Source organism: Rattus norvegicus, chromosome 15, assembly GCF_036323735.1.
Source record: "Rattus norvegicus strain BN/NHsdMcwi chromosome 15, GRCr8, whole genome shotgun sequence".
Lineage (NCBI taxonomy): Eukaryota > Metazoa > Chordata > Mammalia > Rodentia > Muridae > Rattus > Rattus norvegicus.
In genome coordinates, this window is record NC_086033.1 from 107,794,266 (window position 1) to 107,812,892 (window position 18,627).

At 38.2% G+C, this 18,627-nt stretch overlaps 1 protein-coding gene across 7 annotated transcripts in view; it reads right to left on the bottom strand.

Moving 5' to 3' along the window:
* Positions 1 to 18,627, bottom strand: part of Fgf14 (fibroblast growth factor 14) — a 643,687-nt gene that overhangs the window by 351,466 nt on the left and 273,594 nt on the right. Inside the window, exon 2 of one of the 7 annotated variants that reach the window (XM_063274614.1) lies at positions 7,281 to 7,320. The exons of the other annotated variants lie outside the window; for them this stretch is intronic. The gene's annotated coding sequence lies outside the window, so the exon portion shown is untranslated. The remainder of the gene's footprint in view (positions 1 to 7,280; positions 7,321 to 18,627) is intronic. 7 annotated transcript variants of the gene reach the window in all.

The window sequence follows — 18,627 nt, forward strand, 5'->3', positions numbered from 1 at the left end:
CTTTGAAAGAAAGGGATTTTTTTTCATGAAAACAATGTACCATGAAAAGTTTCATTTTTTTAAATACATTGCTTTGATTTAACAATTCCACATCAATGAGATTATATTGAAACATCAAACGTAATCAGGAAATAATTTGTATATATGAGCCAGGATGTCCACAGCACTCATGTATACAGATTGAAGGAAATAAATCTCACTAAAATAACATAGTGATTAAATTCACTACTCCAGTAGCCTCTAAGTTGATGTATTATATAGCCATCAGCAATGTGTTTTCAAAAAAGTTGAATAATGGAAAATCCTCACAATAAAATGTTCACATTACAATAAGAGTTTGCCTACATAAACAAATGTAGCAAAGTATCTATCACAGAATTCAATGAGTTCTGCTTGCAAATGTTCATTATTTTGTGTCTAGGTGTTTAATAAATCAGCAATCTTAATTATAACAGAATTGCCTGAAATTAAAAAAAAAGAGCTGTGAAAAGCAGCAGTAGTAGAAGGTTGAAATAGGAATGTGGCTTGAGTTGAGGAGCTTGAAATCAGCCTGGAAAACACTAAATCAATCAATCTCTCTCTCTCTCTCTCTCTCTCTCTCTCTCTCTCTCTCTCTCTCTCTTGTGCACATGTGTGTGTGTGTTCATGTGTGTGTGTATATGAGAGAGAGAACCAAATAAATGACATGAATAGTACTTGTCATTCTAGCATATAAATGCATTCAAACATCACACAGCAGTTAAAGTGAATGAGTACAAACGCTTGTTATAGTATTCGGCACAGATAGATCTTACTTTAACTATCCACTCCAAACAAAATTAATTATTTTTACTCTTTTAAGCACACTGTAGGGAAAGCATTATTGAATAAGTTGATGGGGGGGCTGTTGTTGTTACAGTAAACTCTAATTTTAAATGGTTTCATCCATTAAAAATTTTCACTGGTCAAAGTGAAGATCACTAGAAACTTCCAGGTCTCATAAAAAGTGCCCAAGAACTCTTTCACGGTATCTCAAAACAGGTGGCTTATACTGGTTGTCTGGCTAGTCTTTTCTTCCAAATATAATTAATTATCCACCAAAAATGCTACAGATGAAAAGATCCTAACCAGCTGCACCTCCACTGTTTGCCAAGATGAACTCTCCAGAGGTCAGGCAAAGGTTTCTCTAGTAATTGGAGATGCTGAGACTTGAAGTACTTCTATGGATGAGACCATTTCTCAGACTTGGTCTAACTCCTTAATTTTTGGTGCCCTTGTTTCTGTTCCCTGAGAACAAATTGTGGTGCTCACATATGTGTGTATGTACTTACGCTCACAATTTAGGTCATTTACTCAATATAAATTCGACAATTGAATTACAACTGATTGTGATTCAAATCACAATTGTATATTTTTTTCTGGAAGTTGACTATTAAGAAAAATACCTTGATAAATCATTCAGGGGAGCATCAAGTTGCAAAGCTTTCTCTGCATGTCTTCTAACCTTGTTGAATGGATGTTCTATCTTGTGAATGGCAAAACCTGAACAAAGTGTTACCCAATTATCATGATATAACCATCTCTTGAATCTCTTCTTTATGTAGGATCACAAATAGAAACCAGGACTGTCATACAAAAGTAAATGCCAGTCATAGAATGAAACATTTCTAGTTTTAGGATGCCCTAGTGATAACCTGGCAATCCCATCAAGATAACATCTCTAGTTTAAAAGGGACTCTGTGATAAGAAGTCTCCTTGGTCCTAGATTTTTGGAAACTGTATCTGAACTGTGTCATTTAGGGCTACCTGGCCTTGGGTAAAATATTTAGTGTTGCAGGAAGCAACAGTGGTCTCTACCAGTTTATTATATTCAGTTCCTGCAAAAATACTGTGTTCTAAAAGTAAAAGCAGGAGCTTAGCCTTTGGGGCATGATGTCTGCTCAGCTGGTTATAGGTCTGTCTTGTTGCTTATAAACCAGCTGTACCTGATAATCTAGATTAACCAGAACTCTGGGTGGGAAAACTGTACTTAAGTCATGACTAGTAACAAATCGGGTAGAGAGGTTCCTGAAAAAAGGAGGAAACAAAGGTTACTCTGGAAAAGAAATTCAAAAAACGATATTTAAATTTTCATAGACCAGCTTATAAGCCTAAGAATAATCTAGGGTTGGGGGGATAGAACATGCACCCAAAAGTTGTTCATGAGAATTCAGATGCTTGTCTATTCTAAACTTGATCTCTCCACACTTAGTATCACCCACCATCCTTTCTTATCTTTGTTTTCTGTATGCCAGAGTAGAATATGCATCGTTGCCTACAGGCTGAAGCACCTAGCACTTGTCCACAATTCCTAGTTGGGTTTGACAAATGAGAGACAGTTGGAGGAGATCAGAGTATACTGAAAAGGAGTGACCAGGCAATTTTTTCTCCAGATACCTACTTGTTTATGCTTTGACAGTGAGGTATTTCTCCTATAATCATTCTTTCTATAAGGTAACTCTCTCCCATGTCACCAGTTTTCAATGGACTCTTTGAAGCAGCATGCTTCAGATATAAGGGGTAAAGGTTCCCCTTTTTGGTGGTGCTGGGGTGCCTTCTATCCATTATCTGTTCCCTCAGCAGCATTCACACTTCCTCGAACAATCTATTCTTCACAGATTTAAGGTTGGTGTAGAATTAGCTACTATTTTGTTGCTCAAAACATTATCAGGACACTATTCTGATAGATACCCTGATCAAAGGGCTGCTGGAGTGTTCCTAAAGCCAAAGAAACATCCTGACAAAAGTGGTTTTGAAGAGAGAACAAATATTTTTATCACTCTTGCATTTAATCTTTGTCTCCCAAACCAACAAAGTCTAAGAAAAGGTTTTTTGGTTTTTTGTTTTGTTTTGTTTTGTTTTGTTTTTTTGTTTGTTTGTTTTTCTTTATAAAAGCTAATTCTTTTTTTAAATTTTTTTTTTATTAACTTGAGTATTTCTTATTTACATTTCGATTGTTATTCCCTTTCCCGGTTTCCCGGCCAACATCCCCCTAACCCCTCCCCCTCCCCTCCTATATCTGTGTTCCCCTCCCCATCCTCCCCCCATTACAGCCCGCCCCCCAACAATCACGTTCACTGGGGGTTCAGTCTTAGCAGGACCAAGGGCTTCCCCTTCCACTGGTGATCTTACTAGGCTATTCATTGCTACCTATGAGGTCAGAGTCCAGGGTCAGTCTATGTATAGTCTTTAGGTAGTGGCTTAGTCCCTGGAAGCTCTGGTTGCTTGGCATTGTTGTTCATATGTGGTCTCGAGCCCTTTCAAGCTCTTCCAGTTCTTTCTCTGATTCCTTCAATGGGGGTCCCGTTCTCAGTTCAGTGGTTTGCTGCTGGCATTCGCCTATGTATTTGCTATATTCTGGCTGTGTCTCTCAGGAGAGATCTACATCCGGCTCCTGTCAGCCTGCACTTCTTTGCTTCATCCATCTTGTCTAATTGGGTGGCTGTATATGTATGGGCCACCTGTGGGGCAGGCTCTGAATGGGTGTTCCTTCTGTCTCTGTTTTAATCTTTGCCTCTCTATTCCCTGCCAAGGGTATTCTTGTTCCCCCTTTTAAAGAAGGAGTGAAGCATTTTGGAAAGGTTTTACTGATGGAAATGTTTATTTACAAGTCCCTGTTCAACACATTTGTTTGCATCTGAATAAAAAAGTCTTATTTTTTAAATGAATGCTTTAGTTGGGCAATATTATTCCTAACTTCCAAATGCTGGCATCTAGAGAACTGTAACTATTCATTCAACAGAACTTAATAGTCTAATATGAAATAGAAATTGCATTAGGTATCAGAAACACATACATCAGAGAAATTTAGTCCATAACTTTCAAAAATACTAAAAAAAGAAGGAATACTTCCAAACTCAATTGATACCAGTCAACTTTTATTTGCCAGATGTAACTGTCATCTCAAAGTCTTACTACTGAGTAAACTCGTGGTTTCTAGTTCTTTCTGAACTCTGGCTGCCTGGTTTAACTCAGCTGTTCTGGCTCAACCTCCTCTCCAAGCTGACTGATTCAATCTGACTTCTCTCAATTTCTGACTGAATTGCTCTGCTGGGTCTCAAACTAACTCTAGCAATGTGTTTTAATCTTCTGGCTCTTCATTCTCTAGCTCATTATGTCTTTACCTACAACCTGTCTTTGTAAAACTGTCCTGGCAAAACTGTCTCTACCGACCTGTATGGAACTGAAAAGACTCAGGAACAAACTCAAGTTCACTGAACTGACTGAATGGAATTCAACTGTTCTCCACACTGAACTGAACTGCAGAAAGCTCTTCCTCCCTCTGTACTGTTCTCTTAAGTCACCTCTCTTTTCTGTGCTGTTCTTATGTGAGTTGGACATATCTTATCTCTGATTTATTCTGTCAAATCTTTCTCTAATTCATCATTGTGTTCTGCCCCTCAGAAAGATATCACTTTCAAATATGGCTGCTTCCTTCTCTAAGTTAACCTTACCTATTTGGTTGGGATTGAAGAGGGGTACTAAGTGCATGTCTGTATTATTGCCAGAGGGATTAAAGGTGTGTAACATGTCTGCATTCTAGCCAGATTACACAGACCTAGATCTTTGGATGTAATCCCTTGCCAAAGCAACCATGTTGCTGGATTACATTCCCCCTATAGACATTTAAGACTGTAGCAATTTAAAAAAATAGATCCATATTTATCACCCTGAGTAAAACTCAAGTCAAAGTGGATCAAAGACCTCAATGTAAAACCAGATAGGGTAAATCTAGTAGAACTGAAAGTAAGGAATAGCCTTAAATGCATTGGTACATGAGACAACTTCCTGAAGAGAACACCAATGGCTCAGGGATATAGATTAACAATTAATAAATTGGACCTAATGAAACTGAAAAGGTTTTGTAAGGCAAAGGACACTGTCAATAGGATACATCGATAGTCTACAGATTATGAAAAGGTCTTCACCAACCCTATATCTGACTAGGACTAATATCCAAAAATGAATACAAGATGTTAGATACCAGCAAACCAAATAACCCAATTTACAAAATGGGTTACAGAGCTAAACAGAGAATTCAAAACAGAAGACACTCTAATGGCCAAGAAACACATAAGAAAGGTACAAGATCTTCAGTCATCATGGAAATGTAAATCAAAACGACTCTGAGATTCCACCTTGTACCCATCAGAATGGCTAAGATCAAAAACTCAAGGAACAGCACATACTGGTGAAGATGAGAAGCAAGAGAAACACTCCTACATTGCTGGTGAGAGTGAAAACGTGTACAATGATTCTGGAAATCAACTTGATGATTTCTTAGAAAGTTGGAAATAGTTCTATCTTAAAACCTAGCTATACCACTCCTGGGCATATACACAAAAGATGCTCTAACATTTCACAAGGACACTTGCTCAATTATGTTCGTAGCAACCTTATTCATAATAGCCAGAAATTGGAAACAACCTAGATGTCGCTCAACAAAGAATGGATAAAGAAAATGTGGTTCATTTATACAATGGAATACTACTTAGCTGTTAAAAACTAAAGACAACATAAATTTTACAGGCAAATTGATGGAAAATATCATTCTGAGTGAGGTAACCCATACCCAATAGGACATGCATGACATGTACTCATAGTGTACATTAGTCATAAGGTACAGCATAACTATGCTACAGTCCACAGACCCAAAGAAGCCAAATAAGGAGGATCCAAATGAGGGTGGTTGAATCTTTCCCAGAAGGGAAAATAAATTAGATATTAGAGGTGGATAAAGGGAGGGAACTACATGAGAAAGGGGAGGGAAGTGGGGCAGGGGGGACCAGGTATAGAGAGAATGGAAGTCCACAGTCAGGGATAGCACCTCTAGAACTTGCTAGAAACCTGGGACAGAGCTGGAGTGTAGGCCCCAGGGTGTCTATGCAGGCAACTCCCTGAGACTCTAGCAGTAAGTGATAAGGAGCCTGAAGAGACCACTTCCTATAGCCAGACAGGACTCTCTCTGGTGGGATATGGACAGCAACTTACCCACAAAACCTTTGGTCTAAAATGTGTCCTGACTATAAGATGTGCAGGGACAAAGAAAGAGCAGACATAGAAGGAATGGCTAACCAATGACTAGCTCAACGTGAGACCCATTCCATGGGAAAGAACCAATCCATGACACTATTAATAACACTCTGTTATGCTCGCAATTAGGAGCTTAGCATAACTGTTCTCTGAGCTGCTCCACCCATCAACCAATGGAAACAGATACAGAGACCCACAGTCAAATGTTAGGTGGAGCTTGGGGACTCTTGTAGAAGAGTTGGGGGGAAGATTGAGGGATCTGAAGAGGACAGGGACTGCACAGGAAGACTAACAGACTCAATCAATTTGGACTCTTGGGTGCTCCCAACTGAACCACAAAGGAAAGAGCCAGCATGGGCTCTCCTACTCTCTGCCCTCCAAACATATGTAGCAGAAGTATAAGCTTGGTCTTCATATGGGTCCCCGACAACTGGAGATGGGGCTGACCCTGAATCTGTTGCCTACCTGTGGATCCCATTTCCCTAACTAGGCTAGCAGTATAGTCCTGCAGTGACTTGATGCATAGGGGTTGGGAAGAAGGGTGAGCTCCTTCTCAGACAAAAAGGGGAGTATAGAATGGTGGGAAGATCTGTGTGAGAGTGTATTGGGAGGAGAAGGGGCTGATATTGGGATGAAAAGTGAATAAATTAATTAATAATAAGAAAGTTTTGTTTTAACCAAAGTCTTCACAGTGACAATGCTTGTTTACTTAAGATATCCAAAATTAAGAAAATAGATATAATTACTTAAACAACTAATACAGATAGTGGATCTTAAATTCTATGGTGTTTAGAACTTACACATTATATCATTATCATAAATACTACATTTAAAATTATCATCCTAGCCAACATCAAATTAAGTGGAGAGAAACTAGATGCAATTCCACTAAAATCAAGGACAAGATAAGGTTGCCCACTTTCTCTTTATCTATTCAATATAGTACTCAGAGTTCTAGCCAAAACAATTAGACAACAGAAGGCAGTCACAGGGATACAAATACAAAGAAGTCAAAGTATGGTATAATAATATACATAAGCGACTCCAAAAATTCTTCCAGAGAACCCCTATAGCTGATAAACAACTTCAGCAAAGTGGTGGGATAAAAAATTAACTCAAATCAGTAACGTTCCTTTATACAAATGATAAACAGCTAAGAAAGAAATTAGAAAAACAACATTTTTCACAATAGCCACAAATAGTATAAAATATCTTGGTGTAACTCTTACCAAGCAAACGAAAGATCTGTGTGACAAGAACTTCAAATCCCTGAAAAAAGAAATTGAAGAAGATCTCAGAAGACGGAAAGATCTCCCATGCTCTTGGATTGGTAGGATAAACATAGTGAAAATAGCCCTCTTACCAAAAGCAATCTACAGATTCAGTGCAATCCCCATCAAATTTCAACACAATTCTTCACAGATATGGAAAGAGCAATTCTCAACTTCATATGGAAAAACAAAAAAAAAAAAAAAACAGAATAGCCAAAACAAGTCTCAACAAAAGACCTGACCTCAAGCTATACTACAAAACAACAGTGATATAAAAATCACATGGTGTTGATACAGTGACAGACAGGTCGTTCAATGAAATAGAACTGAAAATCCAAAAGTAAATCTGCATACCTATGGACACTTGCTCTTTGACAAAGCCAAAACACACAGTGGAAAAAAGAAAGCATCTTCAATAAAAAGTTCTGGCCTAACTGTCAGTCTATATGTAGAAAAATTAAAATAGATCCATATTTATCACTTGCACAAAGCTCAAGTTCAAGTGGATCAAGGGCCTCAACATATAAATAGATACACTGAATTGAATAGGTGAGAAACTAGTAAAGAACCTTGAACTCTCTGGCACAGGGGGAAATTTCCTGAACAGAACACCAATGGATCAGGCTCTAAGATCAACAATTGAATAAAAGGCACCTCACAAAACTGAAAAGCTTCTGTGAGGCAAAAAAAAGATGCCATCAATAAGACAAATCAGCAACCTATAGAGTGGGAAAAAAATCTTCACTAACCCTACATCCAATATAATCCAAAATATATAAAGAACTCAAGAAGTTAACCTCCACAAAACCAAATAACCCAATTAAAAAATGGGGTATAGAGCTCAACAGAGGATTTACAACAGAAGAATCTCAAAATGGTTGAGAAGCACTTAAAGAAGTATTCAAAGTTCTTAATCATCAGAGAAATGCAAATCAAAATGACTCTGTGATTTCACCTCACACCAATCAGAGTAGCCAAGACCCAAAACACAAGTGACAGCACATGCTGGCAAAGATTGGAGAAAGACAATCACCTCTATTGCTGGTGTGATTGCAAACTAGTACAACAACTTTGGAAATCAGTCTGGCAGTTCCTCAAAAAAAAATTGAAAATAGTTCTACCCGAAGACCCAGCTCTACTAGTCTTGGGCATATCCCCAAAAGATGCCTCACCATACTACAAGGGCATGTACTCCAAGATGTTCACAGCAACCCTATTTGTAATAGCCAGAAGCTGGAAATAACCCAGATGTCCCTCAACCAAAGAATGAATAAAGAAAATGTGGTTCGTTTACACAATGGAGTACTATTCAGCTATTAAAATTGAGGACATCATGAATTTTGCAGGCAAATGGATGGAACCAGAAAACATCATCCTGAATGAGGTAACTCAAATCTAAAAGGGCATGCATGGCATATACTCACTGATATATGTATTAGCCAAAATGTACAGAATACCTAAGGATACAACCCACAGACCATAAGAAATGTAACAAGCAGAAAGGCCCAATTGAGGATGCTTCAATCCCACTTAGAAGGTAGAAGAAAATAGTCACAGGAGGCAGAGGGAAGGATGGAGCTAGGTGAGGGAGGGGAGGGGGAAAGAAAAGGGGGAATAGCATCAGGTATGGGGAGGGGGATAGGAGAGAAACCCAGAGAGCTAGGAAAATGAAATAGCCTGTTGGGGGGGGTCTCTAGAAAATATTAGAGACCAGGGAGGGAAGAGATTCTCAGGATTCGATGGGCATTCGATGGGATTCGTTGGCCAAATTGCCCAACATTGGAGAAAGGGAATTTGAAGAGTTCACCTCCAGTAGATAGGGCCTCAAGTGAAAGGACTAAGTTACTAACTCACAGTCACAATTTCTGATCTGGAATTGTTCCTGTCTAAAAGAACTGCAAGGAGAAAAATGGAGAAGAACCTGAAGAAAGGGGAGTCCAATGACAGGCCTAACTTGGGATCCATCTAATAAGGGCCTGACACTATCAGTGATGCTATGAAGTGCTTACAGACAGGAGCCTGGCATGGCTGTCCTCTGAGAAGCCCTACCAGCAGCTGACTGAGATAGGAGTAGACATTTACACCCAACCATTGGACTGAAGTCGAGGACCCCTGTGATTGAATTAGGGAAAGGCTGAAAGAAGCTGATAGGGAGGGAGACCCCCATAGAAAGACCAGCAGACTTAACTAACCCAGACCCCATGAAGCTCCCAAAGACTGAGCCACCAACCAAGAGTATACATGTGGCAGGTCCAAGGCCCTGGCACATATATAGCAGAGGTCTGCCTGGTCTGGCCTCATCCCTCATTGAGAGATGTGCTTAGTCGTTGAGAGACTTGAGGCCCCAGGGAAGTGAAAGACTTGGTAGGGGGAGGAGTACCCTCTTGGAGGCAAGAGGGAGGAGAAATGGGATGAGGAACTATGGGAGGGCAAACCAGGGTTGGGGGGAGTAACTGGAATGTAAGTAAATAAAATAATAAAAAATAAATAAAAATAAAATTATCCTCCCAAAATTCATGGTTCAACCTAAAAAGGAAAAGGACAAATTAAGAGTGTGACACTTTTCCCAACACTTTCTAAAGAATTTTGATACTAATAAGTGTTAAAATCATTATGAAGTTCTATGCTCTCAGAGAAGGATGCTAAAATCCAGTAATATATTTTACTCCAGTTGGAATGTAGCAAGCCTTCTAATGTGTTTGTCTTGTTATAACAAAGTCTTGAAACCACATCTCCTCACGACTGGGTGTTCATTGTTGATTAGAACGTTGTAAAAGCAGGTAACACTGGTTAAGTCTTTGGACAGTGCTATAGGAAATAATGTCATCAATCAATAAGCAGATAGATAAATCTTTGAATGATAAGTAGAATATTCTAAATTTGAATTAATGGTCTGTTTCTTGCTGAGTACCTCAGAAACCCCAATTAATTACTCAAGGAAACTCTGTCCTATACAGTAACTTGTTTCAGGTTCTTTACCCACTCTAGAGAATATTTCATCTCTTCAACTAAGAAATCATAATTAATCCCTGATCTTTTTAATTCTCTCAATCACCAGAAATTTTACCAGCTTCCTTTAAACAAATCAGTACCCCATATCAGTAACACTATTGCCTTGCCTCATACTTTTCACATCTTTTGCTTCAATTACTGAAGCGAAAAGCCTTGCTACTGTGGTTTCTTCATCTGTAACACCAGAGTATGGAGACCAATGTAATAGAAGTTGTTTTTGTCCTTACACAGTGCTGCCTCTTATCCAAGCTGGGAAGGGAAACAAAACAAAATAAAACAAACAAACAAAAACAAACAAACAAAAAAATGGGGTGGCATGCATGTCCAGTAAGTGAACTTCCTCTTGCTTACGCAAGCCCTTTGCTTGCTTTTAGTCTGTTCTGAATTTTAAGACCTTTTTTTTCCACACTCATTTAAACAAATCAATTTAACACTATATTCAACACACGTGTCAAGGTCATGGTTGTTGCCTTTCAAATCCTATATAGTGTGTCTCTCACACCTCTCACAGTTCATCTCCCACTTTTCTTCCTCTCTTCACTCTAGGAACTGGCCGCTGTTCCCACAGGGCTCACATTTCTGGCCTCTCCTCATGAGGACACCCTCCCATCCCAGAATATTCTTTGTTCACACACATGAAGTAAGCTTCCTCTTGAACTCCAAGTATTTCCTTAAACACCATTTTGGACAATGGGGCCCCTGCAGCAGACTGCTCCTCTATTCCTGTGTCCAGAGGCACAATGCAGTTACCTCTTGGGTCAGGGATGTAGGCAAAGGTGGTCAGAAGTGGCAGTCTGTCCTGTCCTGCAGTCTCAGGATTGCCTGCACTTCTGGGTGTTCAGCTCTCTCTCTCCCACCGGATTTGGGAGCAGGGAGCTGTGGGCTGGGATCAGAGAAGTTCCAGCCAGAGCCCTTTTTATCAAAGAAACTAATATAAAATTGCAACTGCCTTCAGTCTTCCCAAAAACCTCCCTCTATTACATTTGTCCCCATACTCATAATTTTATTAAATTCTACCTGGTATTATTTGCTGTCATCTTTCCTGCCCAACTAGAATACAAATATTTATTTCTAATGAACATTGGTCTGTTTGGATTCACAGATTTATTTCTTTTATCAAGAACTATTGGGTGTAAATGTCTGTTGAGAAACAATTCAGATTTGCCTTATTCTTAATGTTATACTGTTCTTAATTTTCCCATTGATGTTATTTCTTAATCTTTCCTATCAGCAATGTATTTCAATTTCTGTATTTCCAATCTGTTACAGAAACATAAGAAGAAATATTGGCTATAGACTAATCATCAAGACGCCTAAGGCTATGTCTGTTGATCATTTAAAGCATAAATTCAAGTTCAGCTACAGCATAGAGATGTAAGCATCACTGTATTAATAGTGATATATATATATAATAGTGATAATACACACACACACACATATATATATGTATATATATATATATATTCAGAAGAAGCAGGAAACTATTAAGGCAATCACAGAGAAAAAAAAGCAAGCACTAACAAATTCTTTGCAGAATATTCCTCAAGTACCTTCTTCCCTAATCATCCCTTGGGAAGTGAGTTCTTGTCCAGGTGTGCTGTGCACTTTCCTTAGGGTGTCTAATTGCTTCTTAAAGGGCAATACAGTTATGGTTTGAAGCAGTTTGCTGCAAATGGCTCAAATGGCAAAAGTCAGGAATGTCTTCTCCAAATACTGTTTAATACTGATTCCTTTTGCCTCCCAGTAATACAGATTCTGTTGCTGCTTTTTATTCTTTAAATGGAAATTTTTCTCCAACTCCTGACAATTACCACCTTATTATACCTTAAGTTCACATAGAAATGGCCAATGACAAAATGTAAGGCAACACAAAGTTAAAGAAAGAAAGTTAATAGTAGCAGAATCGCCCTCAGTATTCTCTGTCACTCCTTTATGTCATATAATGTCTATAAACTTTTCTAATTAAAGTCGGTCCTACTGAGTGTGTGTCTTCTGGACATGACCTAATGTTGCACACATTAATTAATAGCAGATTAGTTATCTTCACAAGAATTGCACAATACTGGGTCTTCGGCCATTATGGATAGCCAGGGACATAGTCATCATTTTGGAAGTGCTACAGGCAGTTCAAAGTTGTAGGGATAAGGAAAGCCATGTTCCTCAGTGTTGTAGTAACTACTAATTACTTAAACCAAATTTTTATAGTTTCTAGGTATTAAATTCCTCTAGTTTAAAAATGGGAAAATTGAATTCAGCCATCTCCCAGTACTAACATGTTTTTCTCGACAATGTCAATTTTCTCAAAACAGATGAATTTAGTGGAATAATGTCTGAAGTACTTTTTAAATTGTTTATTATTATTATTAACTACTTTATTTGCTTCATTTTATCTTGGTCTGTGCCTGAGTATGTGCATGTGCACACAGGAGTCCCTGGAAGTCAGAAGAGGCATCAGATCACTGGTAACTAGAGTTACAGATGTCGGTGAGTGGCTGTGTGGGTGCTTGGAATTAAGTCAAGGTCCTTGCAAGAGCAGCAAGTACTTTTAATCACTGAGTCATCTCTCCAACCCTTGAGTATCAATTTAATTTGACTTGAAACTGACTAGAAAATTACATTAATAATTAAGACCAAATCCTCAGTACTCATGTAAAAGCTGGGCAAGTCTGTACATGCTTATTTTTACAGCATTGGTGTATGTTTTCAGCTGATTCTGAGAGTTTACTGGACACCCAACCTAGCCAGAATAATTAATTTAAGATCCAGTGAGACCCTGTCTCAAAACATAACGTGGAAAGAAATAACAGAAGACCCTCACTGTCCTCCCCTATCCTCCATATGATGTGTGCATGCATCCCCCCCATACACACACACATTAACTTACACCCACGCAAGTACACACACCCACAGAGAGAGACAGAGAAAGTATAAATTTAAAAATTTAAAAAACAAAACCTTGTCCTCAATCCCAATCTTGGAAGATTGTATATTAGGAGTGAGGAGTCTTCATAATTGCTTATTTTATTTCCACTTATTCTGTATTCCAGGAACTAAAGAATCTATGCTATTTGGAAAGAAGAAGGAATTAAAATTCACTAGACAAATTCTGTCTACCATTAAAAACAGGTTTATACATATGTAACTGAATATCAAGTTTTTAAGAACATCCTGTTATTATGTAGGCCAAATCATGATAATTCAGTAGGGAATGGGTGAGAAGAGAACCACATCATTCCAAAGACTCCTTAGCCAACCTATGACAAACAGAGGTACCCTGAGTGCTTGATAGAGAGGATGTGAGACAGAAAGCCCCATCACTATTTTTATGACACAAATGTATCATTGTCAGGAGAAAATCAAATATAAAAATAACTGAGCGATAATTCACTTAACTGGATGAGCTGTCTCGTTAAATAGGATCCAGGGCGGATGCAACTTGAGTTATGACAGGTCATGGGGTAATTTAGATAGTTATATACCAGGATTGTCTGGAAGATAAAAGGTCTGTGTAATACAGTGTAGCATACAGCCCTGAGCAAAGTAACTGAAGCATTGATAAGGGAAGAACAATCAAGTTAAAGGCTTCCAAACAGTGTGACCTTAGACAAGCTACCTTTTATCTCCTTTGACAACAAATATAGAAGTAGCGATTAACTCATGTTTTGAGTGTGTGTGTGCGTGCATGCGTGTGTGTGTGTGTGTGTATTTCTATACAAGTGTATGATGAGGTAGACATTTGTATGTGGGTGGTTTTACACATGTGCAGGTCAGAAGACAGCTTCAGGACCCATCTATCTCAGCCTTCCAGTGCATGCCATCACCTCACATGGCTTTTTGCACATGGATTCTAGGGTTTGAACTCAAGTCCTTGTATTTGCATGGTAAACACTTTACCAACTGAACCACTGCTCCAGCCTGTAGTGATTGTAACTCTCAATATAGGTTCTGGCATAAATCAACCATTGGCAAGAGCGATATTGGATGAGAAATTGTATCTGTTTGTCCCAATCTGAACTTCCTGTAGCTCAGATACTACACTAGACATTTTGTGCACATCAACTGATTTGAAACAACTTCAACCTTACAGGTTGCAAATGCAAATTGTAGAAATAACTTTGGAAGATGGCATTCATGCAGGGCTTCACGTGCTTTCAAAGCCTATGGTTTGTCTGCTTTTCAATGAGTCTTTAAACATATCACTGGGGATGATTTACCATGGGCACATAACTTTGTATTAGTTTTTTCACATAAAACTTACAAATAACCTATGAATTTGCAGAAGGCTTTTCATGTGTCACAGAAAGTGTCTGTTGTGACAAAATCCCACTATTACTTAACTCCTTAGTGAGCTCACTTCTCTAAACTATCAAATCAACAAACACATAAAAGCTTAACTTTTTATTATTTTTTATTAGATAGCTTTGTATTTACATTTCAAATGATAATGCTTAGTTTTTTTTAATCTTTATTAACTTGATTATTTCTTATTTACATTTCGATTGTTATTCCCTTTCCCGGTTTCCTGGCCAACATCCCCCTAACCCCTCCCCCTCCCCTCCTATATGGGTGTTCCCCTCCCCATCCTCCCCCCATTACAGCCCGCCCCCCAACAATCACGTTCACTGGGGGTTCAGTCTTGGCAGGACCAAGGGCTTCCCCTTCCACTGGTGCTCTTACTAGGCTATCCATTGCTACCTATGAGGTTGGAGCCCAGGATCAGTCCATGGAAGGGTAGTGGCTTAGTCCCTGGAAGCTCTGGTTGGTTGGCATTGTTGTTCATATGGGGTCTCAAGCCCCTTCAAGCTCTTCCAGTCCTTTCTTCCTTCAACGGGGGTCCCGTTCTCAGTTCAGTGGTTTGCTGCTGGCATTCGCCTATGTATTTGCTGTATTCTGGCTGTGTCTCTCAGGAGAGATCTACATCTGGTTCCTGTAGGACTGCACTTCTTTGTTTCATCCATCTTATCTAGTTTGGTGACTGTATATGTATGGGCCACATGTGGGGCAGGCTCTGAATGGGTGTTCCTTCTGCCTCTGTTTTAAACTTTGCCTCCCTATTCCCTGCCAAGGGTATTCTTGTTCCCCTTTTAAAGAAGGAGTGAAGCATTCGCATTTTGGTCATCCCTCTTGGATAATGCTTAGTTTTTAAATTAGCTTTCAAGTTGCTCTTGATGTTTGATCAAGTTCTACAATAGCCATACTTGATAAAAGTCATTCTGAGGACAATTGGCCAGACATAATTCACAATATAAATTCATGAGGACAGTAAATAGTTTGTATTAGAAATATTAGAAATATCATGCTACATATTACGAAACATGTTCTTAAATAAAATTATATAATATAAGAATTTATTAAAACTTATATTCTTTCATTCTTCAAGGTATGAAATATTATTTAGGTCACAAGTGTGTGTTTTAGATCTTCATGGTAAAAATACTTCATTACCATCTCTTGGCAAGTCAAGATCTGTAGATCTGATATGTGATATAGCAAGTGGGAAATATCAATATGATTTTACTAGAAAAATTACAGGGGTTAAATTCTACATAATCTAATAATATAAATGAAGGTTTTTGCCAATTTAAAGCCCTTATATATTGAAGTGCATGTGTATGTTTACAAATGCTTATTTCAAAACATGTAGTAGAAAAATACTAGCCATTTGACAGGCAAGATTATGAATGCCTGCACTTAACCCTTAAGACTGGTCTATAGAGTAGGTGCAGTTCTTCATCCAAGAAGTGTAGCTTAGGAAATGAATGTACTGGCCTGAATTTAGACCATAATGACATCATTTCAAGATTAGACTTCTGTGCACAAAGAAGATGCATGCTAAAGGAAAGTCTCTGTTACTTTATTTATAAAATCTAGTTTTCTGTCTTCACAGATATGGAAACCAGAATTGAACCTTAATTTTTGAGCGAAGGAACACTAAGTAAGTATCAAGAGAATATGTTCTAAACATTTCTCCACATTCCTGTGAGTATAGCACATATTTTCTGCACACAATCTAGTAAACTATGATTTATTATTGATGCTTTTCAATTCTCTGAGGTCAAGGAGAAATTGCTTATGTCAAAATATGTAAGGGTAAGTAAGGTCTAAAAATATGTCATATTGCATCTGGAAGAGGGCACCGAGAACATTCAACTCAGTGATATTTTAGACAAGTAGAATATAATAAATACCTTTTGGGATAAAGTGTGCTTCCTTTCATGCTTTGCAAAGTGAATATAAGAAGTATTAGTCCTCTGTAAAATGATGTTTGAAATGTGACACTAGAATTTTAGCAGCTTCCTAATAAAACTTATTTTATCTTATACATGTGTGATTACATATATGTGTGTTCATTATATGCATGCCTGGTGCCTACAGAGACCAGAATAGGGTGTTTTATCCCTTAGGGATGGAATTACAAGTGGTTGTGCGCTTCCTAATGTTGGTGTTGAGAATGGAACCTTAATCTTTGCTATAATAGCAAGTGCTCTTAATTGCTGAGTAATCAACCTAGCCCCCAGCTTCCTAATTTTTACAGCCCACCTAATGTGTGTTTCTAATCTGCACTTCCTAAGGATGCCACATTCTTTAACATTTATATTTATGGAAATTTACATTTAGCATTTGATTATATTTTAAAAACCTACTAAGAAGAACATAGGTTATATAGAATGGCTATAAACAAACTGTTTCCTGTGCCATTAAGCCTTCCAAAGCAACCTGCTTCATCAAATCTTAGAAGGCATAAAAAGAGAAACAATGGTGGTTTTGATGAATCTCCTTTTCCAAATGGCTGAGACAAATACTTATTCACCATATAACTGGGTCTCGTTGGGTCTCTTACTCCTGATTGTGCCTTCCAAGTACTTCTTCAAAGGAAGGAACTTCACTTCACTTAGGAAGCTTGTATGTGGAAGATTATACTGATTAGTTAACTAAATTTGGAAGCCTATACTCAGTGAAGACAGGAGAAGAAAGGCAATTCCACCTGAAAGGTCCTGGACTGAATAAGAAGGAGCTTAAATACTGTTTCTCTGTTTCCTGGATGTGAATACAGTGTGACAAGCTGCCCCTTGCTCCTGCTGTATCTTCTCTACTACAGTTGTTTACATCCTCTGCAACTCTGAACCAAAATCAACCCCTTTTACATTAAGTTACTGTTATGAGATATTTGTCACAGCAATGAAGCCAAAAGCTAAAGTTAGGTAAATAGCATTACTGTGTATACAATAGAAACACTACTAACTGTACTCAAGATCAGAATTGGTCATCTAGTCAATTATCCGTATAACAAAAATTTGTTATGGATATACTTACAAATATAACAGTAGATTCTAATATATACCTAATGTTGTTATAGATGTATGTTAATAATAATGAATCTCTTCATAAATCACTGTCAGATAAGTATATAATTACAAAAATAATGTAGCATAAAAGTAGGTTTTTATGTATGTATATGTTACTTTTGAAGGCAGAGTGATAGGGAGTTATGTCAATAAAGTCAGGAAATGTGAAGCTCTGTTCTCACTAGCTAGTACTGCGATCTTAGATTAATGGCAGAGTCTCTGCAGTCAGGGACCACATCTGTTAGAATAAGCGTTAGATACATTTGTAAATTGTATATATGATCCCTCTCCAAGTACCTAGTTGCTGCAGAATTAAACAATATTGAATAGTGTTCCTTAATGTGATTTTCATAAAAAGCTCAGGGCCTGTCCATGATGGTAACAAAGATCACCACCATCCTCCAGGGAAACTGTGCAGATTGTACCTGTACAGAAGGTAATCTACCTTGTGCGTTTTCAGAGCCTGCAGAGTGGGGCTGAACATCATGAAGGGAGACTCCGATAGCATGGAAGCTCTTTCTGGTTGAGACAATACAATGTATCCTTGTCCTGGACAGCTCAAACATAGCTACATCTACCTAACCTACTGATTAACTAACTTAGTGTTTTAAAATGATTATAATTTTTAAATGATTTATACTTTTTAAAATATTTAAGACTATCTTTCATATGGCCACTCTCACTTCTGTTGCCTTACTAGCGTCATAAGAACAGAAAGGCTTTAGCATAGCCAGTTCTTATCACTGCTGTCCTACTTATCCGTCCCGTAGCATATGCTATGTATCTTTCTGGATCCTCCTACTCATATCTCACATACCAGGTAAGCCAGGAACACTGTAATAACTGAGATAGTGCCTCAGTGTCTCCATTGACTGAATGAAGCACTCAGTCATGCTTGCCTGAGGAAATTTCCTTAAAAGTACTACCCAGCTATCAAAAACAATGAT